Consider the following 9,326-nt stretch of genomic DNA (forward strand, 5'->3'; position numbering starts at 1 on the left):
AGCGCAAAAGGTATAATTTTTAATTTTTAAAAATTTACTTACTTATCCTCTTGGTGCTTGATCAGCACGTAAGGCTGACACTGTGGAACGCTGTTTTCCTCAGTTGGAGACCATTTTTCTAGTGTCTCCGTAAATTTCCAGCCGAGTCCAGTTTTCTTGTTGTTTACTGATTCCTTCATGATCCAGTCGATTTACTCATCACCCTAACGAAAGAAACTAAACCTAAGTTTCACGTTGTGGCTGTAAATTGAATTTACATCAACTTGTACATCTCGACATAATAGTACTTAGAAACAGTAAAGGTCACAAGTATTTTAGTTTAAAAATTTATTATTATTATAATTATAATCATTGGGGGTCCTGATAGCTCAGTTGGTAGAGCACTCGCTTCACACGCAAAGGGATAGAGATCAATCCCAGGTGCAGACGAGATTTTTTCTGATCCCCCCTGTCCACCCAGCAGTGATTGGGTAGCTGGGTCTGTTAGATCTGGTGGAAAGTACTTTGCGATAGACTAGCATCCTATCCAAAGGGTAGCAAGCAACAGCTATTGTCCATTTCACATTATAGAAACCTGGATAAACTCTCTAAAACCAGTGTGAAATACTATCCATTCCAACGATGCTAAAAAAACCAAGCCCATACTTGCATTCTGTTATCAAACCTGTAAATGTGTGGATATTGGGTTAATCATTGCACGCCAATTTAACTTTAAACATTTTAGATAATCACACCATAAGACAAAAATTGTGACCTGGCATCTCAAAACAGTATTATACTTGGGTGAACCAGATGCCAGATAAGGATGTTTCATGTTAAAATGACTAGAAATGTGAAATTTTAGTTTTTGGCAGTTTTATAAATTGTTATTCAATTTCATCAATAAAACATCAAAACTTAATTCAACTCTCATATCTTTGCCTTTAAATTGTTGGTACCAAACCATCCCAACATAATAACGTTTTGAAGTGGTAAGTCGCAATTTACATCATTTACAAATAATAATAAATATTTGCAATACAATGAGTAGATCTAAGTCATTTTTAGATTATAAAATGGTATATATAAAGCACATAAAAATTGATCTTTATTTATTGTAGGATGCAGAGGCTAAATTTACCCTAGCCCTACAGTACAACCCACAAATAGGACAGTATTATATATCACGAGCCAGGACTAGATACATGATGGAGGTAAGATAAACAACAGTTTTATGTCACACGTCAACTAACTTATCTTTATGATAATTTGAAGTTATACACCAACGCGATTCCTTCACTCGTCATCCAATGGAAAATTGCTGGCTACTCTAGGATAGAGCTCTTACATGTCATGTGGAGGACACTCTTTTTCTAGAAACGTCCCATTCCTCTGGTACAAACTTCCAAAAGAATAACGACTTTGTTCATGAGAAGAAATATTTAAAAAGCATCTTAGGACTTTGTTCTTCTCCATATTGAATTGTTGATGCCCCTGTAAAACGCTCTGAGCACTTCCTTGTGATATGTTAGAGCGTTCAACAAATACAATGTATTATTATTATTACTATTATTATTTTATTATTATTATTATGTTCTGGTATTACCTTTTCTTTGATCATTATGATAATGAAGAAGAGAAAGAAGTAGGAGGAGAAGGAGAAAATTTAGAAGGGGAGGAAGGGAAAGGAGAAGGAGAAGAGAAATATTGCAGGTACTAGGTATTTACCAACTTAACAATCATCAGGCCCCGGGAATTGACACCATCAAAGCAGAGGAGTTAAAATGTCTAACTGAACCACAATTAGTCGCCATTGCTAATATGTTTAATGGAATGTTCGAACATAAAACACATATTGATCTCAGCACTGGTAAACTAATTCTGTGGAATAAACCAAACAAGAAAAAAGAACTATTAGAAAATCTAAGACCAAATGTTTTTCTTTCAACACTTAGAAAACTACTCAGCGTATTAACACTCAACAGAATAAGATCAAAAGTGGAGGAAAATCTGTCACTGACACAGAGCGGATTCAGAAAAGATTGGCGAACCAGTGACATGGGCTCATAGGTGTTTGAAAGCCAGAACTGAAAAATACAAAGAAGAGTTCACTATATTGGGCATTGACATGACCCAAAATGTCCATTTTATCTGTTTTCGTACATTAAATTGAAGCTTACATTCAATTTCACAGTTATTTCTGTCTTCGAGCTTCGAGTAGCAACATTTACATTGCCTTTGATACAATCTGCAGAACAAAGCTTTTGAAGGTACGAAAATCATTTCTCAAAAAAGTTCATATCCGACTAATAAGATCACTGCTGGTAACACAACACTTACGTTTACATCTGGTGTGGAAACAGTTTCACAATTAACATCGCTGGGAACTCCCCAAGGAGACAGTCTGAGCCCAATCCTTTTTACCGTATATTTGGAAGCAGCACTAAAAGAATTAAGACAAAAACTCCCAATTCCTCAAATCCTTACCCGCGAACTGATTTACGCAGACGATTTTGATGTCATATTGGATACAGCAGACCTGGTGGAGCAGCACATACCAATAATATCAAATACTCTGCAACATTGGAATCTAAAGGTCAACGAATCCAAAACAGAAATTACAGTGGTTAACAAGAAACAAGCGGAATGGAAAAATGTAAGAAAACTCGGAAACTTGATTAATGAGAATGAAGACCTCAAACGGAGCAAAATGCTAGCTCAAACTGCAATCAGAGAACTACACAACGTTTGGAACAGGACGAACATCATGAATGAAAATAAAAGAATATGCCTTTACGAAGCGCTAGTACTGTCAATCCTTATGTACAACTGTGGTACATGAGGTCTAAAAAAAAGAATTTGGACACCCTGGACTCCCTTCATCACAAACTATTGAGATGAGTTTTTGGGGTACATTGGCCAGACAAAATCAGTAAAGAGGATGGAAATGTCATATGCAGGGTACAACCAGTCAGCACATGAATTAAGAAACAAAGATGGAAACTGTTTGAACACGTGCTCCGACGAGGTGAAAACATTCCAGCACAAACCTCAATGGATGATTACTTTAAACAATCAGCCAAATACAGAGGACGTGCATCAACTTCACTTCCAACAACATTGAATCAAGATCTCAAAAAATATCAAATATATTTAGAAACAACATCGAAGAACTGATTTCAACAATACAAGGAAGCATCCAATTGCCTCAGCATCTTAGCACACATTATGACCTTCAAAAACTAAGAACACTTGCACTGGACAGAGATTTATGGAAACAAATTACTAACTGGATACTAGAAACAGACTGACACACTCGAAGTAACACACACATTCACTGCAAGCGTCAGACAGCGCAGCCATATTAATTCATATTCATAACAAAGAAAACATGTATTGAACCAACTTCTACATATACAAAGGTCAGATCCAATGTGAAGTATGGCTTTTCACACTTAGTATCCCTCCTGCTTGGCGGCTGTGCCAGAAGCTTCTACATTATTGCTTATAATATTATTGCTATTATTATTATTTTAAAAAAAAATTATTATTATTATTATTTTTATCATCATTATCATTATTTAATATCCCCCTACCAGAACATGACGGGAGCTAGGGAAGATTTACTCATGGGTTTACTCCTTGCACCAACCAATGAGGATATTGTGTCCATCCTCTCACGTCTGTTCCCTGGCAAGTCCATTTCTGACGTCATCAACAGCCCGGCTGCCAATGCAGCGAGAATCAAACTCAACAATTTGGTGTCAACCAGTATGCCAGTCAAACTCAGTCCAATCAAGCGTGGGTAAGTGTTTGATGTATTCATTAATAGCATGAGGAGGTGTCATTCAAAACCTTATAGAAAATGAGTTAACTATCTCAAGCAATCTATTGGACTCCATAAAATCAGCAGGAAGAGATGAAATGAGTAGGAAGGTGCCAGAAGACAATAGAGAATAAAAATTTCACTGCGGTGATGGGGATTTGAACCCACGACCTTACTGGTACGATAACTCCACCTGGCCGGGGAGAGTGTGACTCTACTGTATGAGCTATCCACGATCCCATAAAAGATCGTCTCTAACCCTAGGCATTATTGTCTTCTGGCACTTTCCTACTCACTTCATCTCTTGTTGTTATCAACATAAGTGCCTGCTCCACTCACTTTTCTGAAATAAAATCAGCAGGGAAAATTAGAAGTTTCAAAAGACTCAGGGTATAGTCTTAACAGGCACACAAGACAAGTATTTTCTTATTTAATTCACTATTAAATGACAAAAAAATTGCTTTTTTTTTTCTCAATGATGAAAACGCAACTTTGCAGATTTTGAAAATCAACCCTTCAAATATTACCTAATATTTTGTGAAGAAAAAGGAGGAGGACGAAAAGATGTCATTCTAATTTTTATTTTATTATTACTTTTTCAGAACAACAGCGACCATAGATACAGATTATGCCAGTGAACTTTTCGAGCCTTCAGATCTCGGGGAAGATTTGGGAAAAATAGAGTCTGTAGGAGGGGGAGAGGAAGGGGATCAAGATAAAGAGGGGGAAGAGGAGGAGGAGGAGGAACCAATGTGGAAACCACCACCTAGTTCCAAGAGCAGCTTTGCCATGTGTTTGGAGGAACAGGATTTCTATCAACAGCAAGTCACGGAGAAACGAAAGGTAAGCCGATTAAAAATACAATCGGAATCAGTAAAAATAGTAATTCAAGTAACTTAGTGAAGTATTTCCGTTAAGACATAATGTGTGATCTACCCCCTCAAAACTGTTATATTTGGGTCAAACAGATGATAGAAAGTGGTATCAAAGAGGAAAGTGAGAAATGTGCGATATTAGTTTTGGTCACTTTAACTTACTCTACCTACCATTGTCCGAAATAAAACATATAGAATGTACCCATGTTTCATATTTTTGACCACGAATGAAGTATTTTGTTTCTAAACAAACCCTGACATGATATAGGCATATGTAACCTCTCGTCTCAAAACATTAATACAATGTGTTGAAACAGATACTGAAAAGTGATTTCAAAATCAAAATGATAATAGCAAATAAAGAAATTAGGGAGCAGGCACTGTCTCTTGCACACCTTTTCATATCTTTATCTTACGCCGGTGCATTGAGCTTAATTCGCATTTTTTTCTATTTTCTCTTCAGGTGGAATTCAAGGTAAAAGATGCTTTGAACAACCGAAGATCGTTGAGACATGAAGGAAGTCGTATTCAACCAATGCCTCCTGTATCCAAAAATACTCGCATAGGATCTTTTCAAGGTCGCAATCAAAGATACATGCTTCAATCTGCGGAGAATGGCCGAGAGAAAAAGAAAAAAGCGACCAAAAGTACAAACTGGAAAACGTTCAGCCTAGGCATGGGAGGCCTACAAAATGTGTAGAGAGTAAAAATTTCAATCGACTGCATCGATCTGGTGTTTTGTTGGAATTTCTCGTTTAACTAAATTTGAAAAAAAATCAACTAATTCAGAAGGAGTTTCATAGTTGTTTCCCCTTTATCTCAGATACTTATTTTGCCAGGATGAAGTAGATACTGGAAATGGAATTTATAGACACAAATATGAATCTGGGGTTAATTTTTATTCCTTATGCTGGAGAAAAAATACAATTTCTCGCATTTAAAAATCCCTCAAAAGTTCGTATTTCTTATCATTTTAATTCTAAATTCACTTTTCAGGGTCGATTTCATCCCTACATACAATGGGTCACATTTACATACAGCCCATTGATTGCTGAAGGTGAAAGAATTTTATCTTTATCCAGATGAGAAAGAAAGACTTCTCGTCCTGGGCTGATACTGATATGAAATATAAGCATCCAAGCTGTCCTTGTTGAAAACACGCCATTCTATAACTGGTAGTTATTTTATTGCAATGTATTATCCAGTCTGTTTGAAAATTTGCGCTGTTCTAAATACAAGCAATAAAAGCTGAATGAGCTCAAACCATCGGATGTGTACTGGGGTTTCATTTACAAGGGAAATAACAATGTAATGGATGCTTTAATAGTCCCCCTTAATTCACCTACCATCAGAAGTGTGCTTTACCCCAAATAAATAAATAAGTAAATAAATGATGAATAAATAAATGAATGAATAAATAAAGAACTAAATAAATAAGTTAAACAAATATATGAACATTAAGATATTGCATTTCCATAAATTCACTATGATCAACACGCTTTGCAAAGCTTCATTTTTCCCCATCAGGCCCGGTTTTTTTTGTTTATTATTTTTCTCTAGCACTCTTTTAAAATAGCCAGGTACTCAATCATATTTTTTATTTTCCATGTTATTTAAAAGCCCATGTTTTCTACAATTACAGGCAATATAATCTAATTATGAGAATCTAGTATCGAAAGTTGGTATCGCTACTGACTCATTGTATGTTATGTAAAAGTACCCACGTTTGATTAATGACCAACTCATACCCAACATTTCATGTGCTGTTCGTTATAAATTGAATGACTCCTTATTTTATTCATTTTTCTATTAAAAAAAAATAATTCTTGTTTATATCACACAATTCTACCTGGTTATCAGTATCAGATAATGGTAGGTTACTGGTCAATAAGATACGACAAATAACCAGAAAGTTTTCTGAAACATAGGAAGGCCCATTCAGGACACTTACTGATAAGTTCGAGTGTATGCTTTAACCAAAGATTACTTTTATAGTATGAGAAGATGCCTTTGAAAACCTGCTAAGTCACACCAACATAGACAATGAGGCGACAACTCTCATGCAATAAATTGGGCTATACAGAAGCACGGGGGGAATTAAGATGTTTCAAAACACTCAGGGTATTTTTTTAATGAGGGAAATATTTCCCTCTTTAATTCAATAAATAAATGACAATTAATAAACCCACAAAATCTTGCGGTTTTTTTCTGCATGATGAAAAGTGACTTACCAGATTTTGAAAGTCGACTACTCATATATTGATGGATTGAAAAACTTTGTAAAAAATCTATATTAGAATATTTACTTCCACCCAGCCATGGCCAAAATTTAAATTGATACAACTCAATTTTATGATGTGCAATCTTTATATGATAAAAATAGTTTATTCTATGGAACCAAATTAAATGATTTTACTCTGTCATGTTCAAAGTTCTGTGATACCAAATTAAATTATTTAACTCTGTTACCTTCATAGTTCTGTGATACCAAATTAAATGATTTAACTGGTATCTTCATAGTTCTGTGAAGCCAAATAAGCCACTTAAACGATTTAACTCTGTATGTTCAAAGTTCTGTGAAGCCAAATTAACTGATTTAACTCTGGATGTTCAAAGTTCTGTGAAGCCAAATTAACTGATTTAACTCTGGATGTTCAAAGTTCTGTGAAGCCAAATTAACTGATTTAACTCTGTATGTTCAAAGTTCTGTGAAGCCAAATTAACTGATTTAACTCTGTATGTTCAAAGTTCTGTGAAGCCAAATTAACTGATTTAACTCTGTATGTTCAAAGTTCTGTGAAGCCAAATTAACTGATTTAACTCTGTATGTTCAAAGTTCTGTGAAGCCAAATTAACTGATTTAACCCTGTATGTTCAAAGTTCTGTGAAGCCAAATTAACTGATTTAACTCTGTAACATTCAAGACTTCCATTTGTTCTAAAATTACGTGTGACCACATTATGGTTATACCGCCTTGTCTGAAGACAGCTTATTCAATTGTATACTGTATATTTTAATTACAGAAATTATTCAATGCGATCCACCATCTCCAAACAGAATTATGTTGTGATGAATTAGGTTGACTTTATAACCATAAATATGAAATTTGAAGTTAATTTCTATTTCTTATGGTGGAAAATAAGATTTTAAATACAATTTATTACGTCGCAAAAAAACCCTAAACAAAACAAACTCCCCCCCCCCCCCCAAAAAAAAAAAAACAACAAAAACAAAAAAAACAAAACAAACCCAAACAAAGCTCGTATTTCCGATCAATTTATTAAGAATTCATTTCTTGAGGTCCAGTTTATCCCGATATAGTACCGATTTGAGAAACTGTGTCAATTTGAAATATTTTATGAATAGAGCTGAAGAAAGGACTTGCTATTTTCATGTATGTGATTTCTAAATGAATGTAGGAATACTAAATAACTAAACAAATGAATATGAACAGTTACATAGTGCTTTACTACAGATTCAAAATGCTTCACATTACTAAATACTTCATTTGTTCTCTTAGCAGGCCATACGGAATGGAACCAATTGTCCAATTCATATACAGTACAAATTGCTTGTTAGGCGTCTTTATTTATGACTATGCCATTCACAGAAGAAACCACTTAAAGTTTAAACGGAACATTTTTATTTTTATCGCAGATGGTAGGCTTGTCAGTTTATTAACTGATAACATCATTTTTAGCCATGAATTTATGGTCCAAGCGACTTGACACTGTTGAGTTTCTACATTGATAAAAGTATTCTTGAGAGCTCAGTTGGTAGAATGCTTGTCTCATAGACAGATGGATTGGTTTTGATCCTAGGTTGTGCAAGAAAAGTAGACTATTAGGCTCATGGAGCCAGAATTTATTCCGTTTTCTAAAGCGTCAAAAGGGCAATAGCAATTGCTTGCTACCCTTTGGATAGGATGCAAGTCTATCGTAAAATACTTTCAACAATATCTAACAATCCCAGTTACCCAATCGCTTCTGGGTGGAAACAAAACAACAATTTGGCAATAAGCCAGATAGGTTTCTTTGTGTGGGAAACGAACGTTTTACCAACTGAGCTATCAGGTTGTTCTATTATTATTTCATTATTATTATTATTATTATTATTATTATTTCATTCTTCTTCTTATTATTATTATTGTTTCATTATTATTATTATTATTATTATCATCATCATCATCTATTTATTTATTTACTTTTGCTTTATTAAAGTCTATTTTATTGTTTATCACTTTGATAGTAAATCATGAACAGTTTTAGTGTTGCGTTAACTGCTGATAATTTGATAATTGCTGATTTTGATAATTTCAACACCCCGTGACGGGACATCTGAAGCTCTTACAAATTTGATGTGTGAAACCAGGAATAAAAGTAGGAAAGCATGAGAGAGAGAGAGAGAGAGAGAGAGAGAGAGAGAGAGAGAGAGAGAGAGAGAGAGAGAGAGAGAGAGAGAGAGAGAGAGAGAGAGAGTGTGTGTGTGTGTGTGTGCGTTTTAATATATTGTATTTATAATATTCCTATATCTATTAGAATGAATATCTCCTTGTCCTGAAATGCTTCAATGTTCGAGTTGCTGTAAGAATTTATACACATGTAATTTTATGTAAATTAAATCATGTTTGCCATGAGTATATGTGA

The 9,326-nt window shown here is 34.7% G+C and overlaps 1 pseudogene across 1 annotated transcript in view; it reads left to right on the top strand.

Moving 5' to 3' along the window:
- The window catches only part of LOC144979709 (tetratricopeptide repeat protein 16-like), a 21,510-nt pseudogene extending 13,593 nt beyond the window's left edge, over window positions 1-7,917 (top strand). The window contains exons 11-14 of the transcript XR_013646757.1: window positions 1,101-1,193; window positions 3,579-3,784; window positions 4,408-4,648; window positions 5,144-7,917. The product of XR_013646757.1 is annotated as a tetratricopeptide repeat protein 16-like (transcript). The remainder of the gene's footprint in view (window positions 1-1,100; window positions 1,194-3,578; window positions 3,785-4,407; window positions 4,649-5,143) is intronic.
- The last annotated feature ends 1,409 nt before the right edge of the window (window positions 7,918-9,326 follow it).

This window comes from Berghia stephanieae, chromosome 9, assembly GCF_034508935.2.
Source record: "Berghia stephanieae isolate SIO BIC M18660-M18661 chromosome 9, UCSD_Bste_1.3, whole genome shotgun sequence".
NCBI classification, from domain to species: domain Eukaryota; kingdom Metazoa; phylum Mollusca; class Gastropoda; order Nudibranchia; family Aeolidiidae; genus Berghia; species Berghia stephanieae.